Genomic DNA, 10,356 nt, shown 5'->3' with positions numbered 1-10,356 from the left:
ATCTTCTCGCCATATGATGACATTATAATCATGGGTGATTTTAACACTGACCTTTTAAAGCAGACTAGTGATGCGAATAACCTACTGAATTTATTTCTCGCCACAAACATGACTATTTTATCCCTCAACGCTACTAATCACGTTCATTACTCTGACCGCACAGGTCATATCTTAATTGATCTTCTTGTGACAAATCAACCTCAGAAAGTAATTAAGCACGGACGGATCCCTGCTCCTGGCATCTCTTCACATGACCTATTGTACATGTGTTAGTCTACGCGAATACCCAAGTACAAACCACGCTACGTTACAATACGAGACTTACGACATATGGACCGGAATAAACTGCGCTACGATGCATATAACTTGCCTTGGGACAGTATACGTAATTTTCAGAACATATACTCTAAAGTAAACAAATTCAATTCATTGGTACTGGAAATATTTGACAAGCACGCACCAAAGAAACAGGTAAGAATCACTCGCCATTCATCCGCGTGGCTAACGGCCGAGATAAGATTCCTTATGGCCAGTCGTGACAAACTGTACAGACAATACAAACTGACGCATGACACAGGTGATTTTGAGCGGTACAGGATTCTGAGAAACAGAACCAAGCAGCTAATTAGGAATTCTAAATATAAATACTTCCAGGAACTGATGAACACTAACAGCCCGAGACAAAAATGGAATAAATTACGTAGGTTAGTTATAGGTAAAACCGTAGAACAACATGTACCAAGCATATCGCTATAGGCTTTAAATGATTATTTCGCACGGCCAAGAATAGCCTCTTCCTCCTTCCCTGAAAGTTCACTACCCTTGTCTCAACAGCAATCTGTGCATGAGCAATTTTCTTTTAGAAATATCACTTCGAATGACGTTAATGGTGTGATATACTCTATTACATCTAATGCCACGGGTAATGATGACATTCCTATATCGCTGATTAAAGATATCTTGGGAGCTGTTCTGCCAGTACTAACTCATACATTTAACTACTGCCTGACAAACGGAGTGTTCCCTGATGTTTGGAAAGATGCACTAATTAGACCCATCCCGAAGATTCTCCTTCAGATTATCGTCCATTATCCATCCTACCACCCCTATGCAAGGTACTTGAACGCCTAGTTCACACACAAGTTACTGAATAACTTACATAGCATTCCCTCCTCAATCCCTTCCAATCTGGCTTCAGGAAAGGACATAGCACCGCGACAGCTTTACTACGAGTGACAGATGGTATTAGATGTGCAATGGACCAACGGGACGTGATAATACTGACATTATTAGATCGACAATGTCAACCCTCAGTTACTACCGCACAAACTTCGAGAACAATAATTTAATAGTGTGTCGCTTTGGTTCTTTTCCTCTTACCTTGAAAATCGCCGGCAACGTGTGACAGTAGGAAATGTGACTTCAGGGTGGCAAAGTAAGGCCCTCGGTGTCCCTCAGGGATCGGTCCTGGGACCACTGTTATTTATCATTCAAATTAATGATATATCAAAAGCTCTTAAATTCTGCAAAGTGCAAGTGCACGCAGATGATGTACAAATTTACTGTCATTCAAAACCGAGTGATATTGAAACTGCAATTAGCAAACTAAATTCCGACCTAAAACATCTTAGTGACTATGCAAATAAAAACAGTTTACTAATAAACCCGAAAAAACTCAAGTTATTATTATCGGTACCAGTAAAAACCTATATTCCCTCCATCAACGGGACATCTCTCAAATAATTTTAAACAATAAAATCATACCCTACTCTACTTCAGTGACTAACTTAGGAATGATTATGACCGAGACCGTAAATTGGACTCAACAGGTGATAAGCACATGTAATTAAGTACAAAAATGCTTATATCCTCTGAAGTGATTCTGTAATGCATTCTCTGTTCGACTTAAAGTACAAATAATTCACTCTCTTATACTACCTATACTTGACTATTGTGAAACTGTGTTGACTGAAATTACCTGCGACACTAACAAGAAACTGGACCGCAGCCTGAATAGCTGCGTAAGATATATATTTAATCTGCGATATGATGCTCATGTATCACCATATTATAAGGAACTGTCAAGGCTTCGAGTGCACCAGTGCCGTAAATTTCACATGTTATCACTTCTGCACAAAATACCTTCCACTAATACTCCCAACTATCTTTGTTCACCTTTTTCGTACCTCTCGTCATATCATGATCACAATACGAGATCTGGCTCCTCTCTTACCATACCGGTAAACCGCACTGCTGCTTACAACCGCTCCTTCATAATCCCTGAATCCATGGCATGGAATTTTCTACCTGCGAACATTAGGGACAATCCCTCTCATCGCAAGTTTAAAGTGGCGTACCGCGAGTATTTTTTAGTAGATCCTGCTCATTTGCTGGATCATTGCTGAGTGAATGAAAAAATGAATGGGATGAATTAACGGATTATTGCAGTTACATCACTTAAATGTATTCTACTTTGTGTATTTTAAAATTAAGGATTCTTTTATTGTCATTTTAGTAGTATTACTATTGTTTTTGCTATTAATATTATTTGTGTTATTTGTATTTGTAAGTACTGTATAAGTTATGTGCATGTATACGCTTCTAGTGGTTAAGTGTAAGAGAGGGTCTTGAGCCCTAACTTCGCCACCAATAAAGGCATTATCTATCTATCTATCTATCTATCTATCTATCTATCTATCTATCTATCTATCTATCTATCTATCTATCCTTCAGTTGTCCGTTCATCTATGCAACGGTAACGATACTCTACATAGCGCTAACAAAAGGCTGGGGCTACGCCATTCATTGGACAGCACAACTGGATATTTAGTGTTAGATTTTCCCCCGGAGTTTCAATTCATGCCTCCCACTAGGGCCACACCGGTCAGTTACGGATGGGGGGAGGTGTTCCATCGATAGCAAGCGACCTGACGATCGGCATGCCTGCCAACCTTTACGGTTTGTCCGTAAAATTTACGGAAAGCCAGTGTGTTTTAGGGTGAACTGTGATATTTTATGATTTTTTAAAAATTAGCGCCAGAATAAGCTTCCGCAAGCCGCCAATACATGCTGTGTGACCAGCGAATATTCGACACATCGCGTTCTGTAGGTATACTCCAACTGGGAATAGGAGATGTGTCCTGTATCCGCGTCTATTGATATCAATTTCTTTGTGTTGAAAGAGACTTACTCTTGGATAACCGTTCAATTGTTCCTTGCACTGATTCGTTCAGTAATAACCTTTACCGTCCTGTTTGAAAAATAGTTATTTTGTTCTTCACCACGAATTACGAAGCATAAGTCATATTGTACTTACGAAAAAACATGTGAATTATGTTCGTCGCTTAATTTGCTTCATATTAATTGCTATGTATTGCGAAGCTGAGGTTATGTAGTTGTGGAGTAACGTGAATTGTGTTTGTTGCTTATTTTGTCTTATGGTCATTGTTTATCGCTAATCATGAGTAAATCTATGAAAAAACCTTATCATCAGGTGTTTAGGGAAACCTATTCTGTGAGTTTCCCATGTGTACTGAAATCGAGAAAAGGTGACAAATTTGCCTTTTGCACCGTGTGCTATAGTGATGATAAGATAGCACATGGTGCAAAAATGACCCTATTAATCATGAGATGTGTATTAAACATCTTGGTAATTTGAAATCTAAGGAAGAAAATCAGCAAAATAAATAGGTTTTTTTTTTTGCAAAAGCTGGAGATAATGTTTACGATGTATTAAAGGCAGAGTGTTTGTTTACTTCTTCAAGTGGAACGCATCATTCCATTGAGTACAGCTGATCATGCTGGAGCTTTGTTCAGAAAGATGTTTCCTACGTCTGAAATCGCAAAAAAGTATGGTTGTGGTCGCACGAGAACGTGTGTCCTAAACGAAATGGCGCGTCCTGCAACACAGAACATTGTTACTTGTTTACGAAACGATCCATTTTCTTTGTATACAGATGGAAGCAATGATACCGATTGCAAGTTGTATCCCATAGTGGTTACCTTTTTATGCTGCTCGATAAATTATTATAAGTAGGACTGTTTTGTCGGTACCAGCATTGGAAGGGGATTCGACAGGGCGCAGCATAGGTAAGCTGCTATTGTCGCGGTTGGAATTAAATAAAGTGCCAATTAAGAACTTGAATATTGATTTTTCACGACCGCATTGTAATCGAAACAGACTTTCAACGTATTAGGTCGTGTTACGTATATGTAGTACGTGTTAAAGAGATGTTAAGTACAGAACAAAAATGTCCAGCCGGACACCAGTGGGATCCGAACCCACAACCTCCCGATTTCGCGTCGGTTGCTCTACCAATTGAGCTATGGTGGCCTATGCCATCTTTGTTCTGTTTGAAAGGATCTGAGCTACACGTACTACATGTACGTAACACGACCTAATACGTTGAAAGTCTGTTTCGATTACAATGCGGTCGTGAAAATTCAATATTCATTGACATGCCCCAGAACGGGCGACTTAAACGCACTCTACAATGTGCTAGCAGCAGTGCCAGACCTGTAGCTCAGATCCTTTCAAACAGAACAAAGATGGCCTAGGCCACCATAGCTCAATTGGTAGAGCAACCGACGCGAAATCGGGAGGTTGTGGGTTCGGATCCCACTGGTGTCCGGCTGGCCATTTTTGTTCTGTACTTAACATCTCTTCAACACGTACTACATGTACGTAATACGACCTAATACGTTGAAAGTCTGTTTCAATTAAGAACTGTCTGGCATTCTGTTATGACAATGCTCCTGTTATGATTGGACAGAAAAATTCAGTTCTAGCAGTTTTGAAAGCAGCTCATCAGGATATATTAGCTGCTGAAAAACCTGCTGCTATACCAGTTAGAATTGATTAGATTCTTATTGATATTTTATATATTTGGTGAAGAGTGCCAAAAGAAAAGAACGTCTTCAGAAATGTCAAAGTATGCATGGAAGAGAAACAAAGCACTTGTTGAAGAGTGTGTGCACAAGATGGTTATCCCTAGCCAGGTGTTTAGAGAGATTATTAGATCGGTGGAATCCACTTCCTTCATTTTTAAGCATGAGGTAGTGGTATGTGCTCTGCTCCAAATATTTCTGCCAATTGATCTTTTTGTTACTATTCCCAAAGGACACAGTAGATCTGATGACAAACAAATGAAGAGAGTTCGTGATCCCCTCCTCCTCATCTTCTGCCAAAATAATGGCATGTTCTTCCAGACGTGACTTACCTGTTAGGAAACATGAATCCTACTACATCTCGTGAACAAAAGCTGTTTTTATTTCCTCTGACCTAAACAAGGCATTTTACCGGGCGAGTTGGCTGTGCGGTTATGAGCGCGCAGCTGTGAGCTTGCATCCGGGAGATAGTGGTTTCGAATCCCACTTTCGGCAGCATTCAAACCTCAAACTCGGTTAAGGCGCTGTAAGACGAAGACAAATCTGTTTTTCTCGTCAGTCAGACTTCCTGTGCAGCCTGTGACTACATGGTTAACAAGTTTCCTTTTATGAACGGTGTGCTAAAACATGCGCACAGGTTCCTTCTGTTAATTTCTTTTTTGGAGAAGTTTCCTGTTATTTTGTGTAAAAGAGAAAATGTCACAGGTGATGAGGCAGTGAATGAACTCCAAAGCCACTTTTCGGCTCTTCAGATAGACGACTTATATGGTGTTGTAAGTAACCAAGCTGCAAATGATTCAAAATGGGCGCAGTTGTTGAATATCCGTGGATCTGATAGAGACATTATAAATATGACAGGATCTCTAGATTCATGCTGTCTGTTCTTACCATATCACATAGTAATGCAGAGAGTGAACAAATTTTAGCCTATTTAGAGGAACAGGACATTGTTCAGGTCATCGATGTCCAATGGAGCTCTGGAAGTCATTTCCATTTTGAAGACAAGAAGTTATGAAGCATGTTATGCAAACACATATTATTCAAAGTATGAAGGCATTCACGGCTGGTGTCAGCATATAAAAACACATATTCTATTGACTTTCTGAAGAAAGAAAAGCAAGCCATAACTTCAGTTGTTAAATCAAAATGAAGATGTACTTGTGATGGTGTAAATAATGTAAATAACTTATGTGCATATAACTATCGTGCAGCAACATACTCTTTACTTCAAAGTCTTGTGCATAAACAAATTACATTGTATAAGTTGATATCATATATTTATTTATTTACACTGTTTTCTCCCACATTGGAACACCAAAATTAACCTTATACAATACAATCTTCAAAAAATAAGTTCATTTTTTAAAAGTTGATAATTTCTTCCTTTCCCAAACCTTCTTCATTCCAGACGATCTCTCAGCCCGTTCTTCTGCTGACATAACATACTGCTTACGTTTTGATGTTTTAAGTAATAGTTTTGTATATTTGTTGTTTATAATCTTCTCTATTTTCAATTTGTTCTGTAGTAATTTTCAATTAATCCAAATCCATTTGTATTTCTTTAAACCAAGTGTCTTTTGTTTTACTACTCCAAAATAAATCAGAAAGCTGTTTTAGGAGTCTAAAATTTGGCAAATTGTATGTGTCCAAAAAATGCCATCCTCCATTTTCTCATCGTGTCAATAATTGATTCACTTTCCTTGTAAATTACTGAATTAGGTAAAAGTCCCCACCGGCCAGCAAACTGATGTTTTTCATTAATATTTGTCCGGAGAATTCTTCTATCCACTTTCTGCAGTTTGTCTGTTGTTGCTTGGGTATTAAGTTTGAATAGTGTTTCACTTGCATACGTTGCTTCCGGTTTGATGACGGAGTTATAATGACGAAATTTAGCATTAATTGAAAGAGACTGTTTTTTGTAACTCGGCCGTGTAATTTGTTGTGCTTGTCTCAATTTTAGATTTCTTTTATTTATGGATGCTTTTTCGTTAGCATTCCAAGTGACAATTTCACCAGGTTATTTTTTTAAATTTTACAACTTTTAATTTTTGAGTATTATTTAATATAATATGTGGAGGGTCAACTTTAAAAGATGGCATCATTGCAGTTTTCTCAAAAGATATTTTCAACCCAACCTTTGCTGCAAATCTTCCTAGTCCTCTACTTGAAATTTTGCATCTTTTCTACTCTTTGCTAATAGCGCCAGAACCTCAGCAAATACAAGACAATTTTGTCTAATATTTCTTCCAATCTTAACAGTCGGGGGACATACCTTACTCCATTCATTCATCATTTTTCCAGCACACAATTAAACATCAATGGGGATAATTCATCTCCCTGTCAAAGACCAGTATGAATTCCAAATGGTTCAGAGATTTCATTTCTGAACCTAACTTTAGACTTCGTGTTTCTCAGTGACCGCAATAAGGTTAACAAAGTTTCTGATGTAGACCAAATTCAGTAGGGATATGTAGAAATGATTCACGATGGATAGAATCATAAGCCTTTTGAAAATCAACAAAAGTGATCACTAATTTTTGTTTCTAATGCGTTGTTGTTTTATGATCCATTTGACACTGATAATTTGATCTGGACAACTTCGTCTTGGACGAAAACCACCCTGATATTCACCCAATTCAATATCAAGCTGGTCATAGATTCTGGAATAGAGTATCTTAGAGAAAATTTTATAGGTGATATCTAGCAAAGAAATTCCCCGATGGTTATTAGGATCTGATCCCTCACCTTTTTTTATGGATTGGGTGTATAATTGCAACATTCCATTCTTCAGGCAATTTTTCTGTATTCCAAATGTCAATGAGATGTTTATGTAGATTCTGAACAGTCTGTATATTCGCATTCTTCCAGAGTTCCGATACTAGTTGATTTTATCCTGCTGCTTTAAAAATTTTCAGCTGCACTTCATCGTAAACCGGTGGTATGACCTTCTCCAAAAGTGTTTTATTTCTGGAAAATAGATCAAATTCAAAATAATTTTCACGTTCATCGCTATTAACATTTTGAATTATTCAGCCAAAATTATTGAATTGTCATAATCATTATGGGCCGCCTTTCCGTTCTTATCTTTCATCAGGAGAGTAGTGGGAGTATAATTTTTTGGTATTGTTTAAATGTCCTATAATAGTCTCTTGTTTTATTTCGATTGAAAGCTTCATCAATAGATTGTAATGTTTCCTTCTGATAATTTCTTTTAACTCTCCTGATTTCTTTAGCCATTTTTCTTCTGGCATTGATTAGTTCTTCTCTAGAACTTTCTGGATTTGTTGTTGATCATTCAACCAGGCTTTATGCCGGCATAGTATTGCTGTATCACACTCTTCATTCCACCAAGCATGTTTTGTTTCGTTTTTTAATGGGAGCAACTTCCTCTGCTATGGCTTTTAATTTGTTAATAGTGGTTCCCAAACTATCACTTAAAAGTGTTGTGGATTTCTCAATGTATGTTCGATTTAATGACTGAACTAGTATCATACAGTCTTTTCCGGGTCCTGGTATGGCGCTGGATACGGCCTGGGTAGGAACCACGCCCGCCTGGATGTGAAGTTCTGGAATTTCTCGAAGTTCTGGAATTTCTTGAAGTTCTCGAATTTCTCGAAGTTCTGGACGCACACGTTCCGGGGTTCGATTTTTAGGACGTAATTCACGTGCAAGTTCCCTGTACGGCGCTCCATTCATTTGTGGCACTGTTAAATAGATATGACAATGATTGCATCTACTCGTACAATGAAATGTGACAAGTGTTACTAAATCCTTGATTCAGACACTTCATTGAATCGAAAATGTTCCTAAACAGTCACTTGAAAAACAAGATGATTGCATTAAATATTTGACCTTGTACTGGTAGAATTAATGTATAAAATGTTAAGTTCGTGACGTGAGCTTACTAACACAGGCACGGTAAACTAGAATGTTCTATAGGATTGCCGTTTATAGTCACCACAGTTCTTAATGCACAGTTTATGAAGGTTCGGAACACATTGGCACATTTGCAATAATCTTAGTAAATGAAATAGCACTCGGAAAATATCTTATTCCGTCGATAAGCAAAGTAAATAATCATTAAAGAAAAATGGTACTTGGAAAAAGTCTAACTCCGTAAATTGTGAGTTCACTCATAACGCTAGAAAGTTCTATGTTCCCTCGGAAGATGGCATGTGTATTCTAAGTTGTCACAGTCTATCATGTTGACACGAGCCTAAGCACAAGTCCTGATGCTGTACTCGGAAAGTATTTCATATTTTCACAATCAAAAGCAATGTTAAAATATACCTTAAGTTCCACAGTTTGTCATAAGATATAAGTTCAATGTGGTACTTGGAAGAAAAATCATACCATTCACACGAAAGTTTACGTTGACACAGCTTATCATAGAACACAAGTCCAACTTGCACACTCGGAGAATTTCTAAGTTCCTGAAATTGATCCAAGAAAGCACAAGTTCGAAATATAAGTTTAAACGTGGTACTTGCAGAAGTCACGACACTCGCTAGAATTCCTTCAATAGTCACTGGATAACGAAGTCCCAACGCGACACTTGAAGAAAATAACGAAGTCCCAACGCGGCACTCGAAGAAAATGACAAAGTTCCAATGTGGCACTTAAAGAAAATATCAAAGTTCCAATGCGATACTTGAAGAAAACAACAAAGTCCCAACGCGGCACTTTAAGAAAATAACAAAGTTCTAACACTCGGATTTCAAAGACCTTTCCAACTATAGGTTCGGTCTGCACTCACAACGCTCCTCCCGTCACCCGTGCTGCAGAGACGGTAGAGTGACAGATACTGAATTTGTAGTCCGGGTCGTCCTCCTTTTATACCCGATTGTGTGGAAGTATCTAGAACATGGGTAATATCTACCCTTATAACTCTTAAAGTATACGGTGGATTTCCCTGAAATGTTGACAGGTTGCGTCCATTACAATGGTCTTTACGATGGCAGTGTCAAAATAGCATTATTTTAACACAAAATAGACTTTTGCAGGTAGGCTGGAACACGACCATATATGGTCATGTAGAGGACACCTGAGGCGACTACGTCACTCGCTGCGTACGTCATTGAGTTCGGCGGGCTGCATATCTTCCGCCTCGCGCGAAGTTCAATAAACATACTTCGAACTTCGCTTCCGTAGCGGCGTTCCCGGTACAATAGGGACGATACCCTGCTGATTCAATTGGGTTCTGATCAGTATTACGTAATTCTTCAAGAGCTGTGATCACAATTTTATGTTGATTCAAAATATCTATTAGATATTTCGACTTAACAACCTTCATCAATGAATTGATAATTAATGTTGCCAAATACGAAAACTTTCCTGGTTTATTGAACTTAAGTACATTCTTAGTTTGATTAATCTGCATGATTGATAATTATATCTCTGGGCGCTCCGACTCACCACAATCCTCTATCTGACACCCCACCGAATCCAAATTGTGTCTTCGTTTGGAAG

The 10,356-nt window shown here is 38.2% G+C and overlaps 2 non-coding genes across 2 annotated transcripts; one reads left to right on the top strand and one right to left on the bottom strand.

Moving 5' to 3' along the window:
* Nucleotides 1-4,256: 4,256 nt before the first annotated feature.
* TRNAS-CGA (transfer RNA serine (anticodon CGA)) lies at nucleotides 4,257-4,333 on the bottom strand. The gene has a single exon. It is a non-coding gene; the product is annotated as a tRNA-Ser (tRNA).
* Nucleotides 4,334-4,557: 224 nt separating this feature from the next.
* TRNAS-CGA (transfer RNA serine (anticodon CGA)) lies at nucleotides 4,558-4,634 on the top strand. Its single transcript has one exon. It is a non-coding gene; the product is annotated as a tRNA-Ser (tRNA).
* Nucleotides 4,635-10,356: the final 5,722 nt, after the last annotated feature.

The sequence above is a fragment of the Anabrus simplex genome, chromosome 2 (assembly GCF_040414725.1).
Source record: "Anabrus simplex isolate iqAnaSimp1 chromosome 2, ASM4041472v1, whole genome shotgun sequence".
Lineage (NCBI taxonomy): Eukaryota > Metazoa > Arthropoda > Insecta > Orthoptera > Tettigoniidae > Anabrus > Anabrus simplex.
This window is presented reverse-complemented; position numbering and strand designations above follow the sequence as displayed.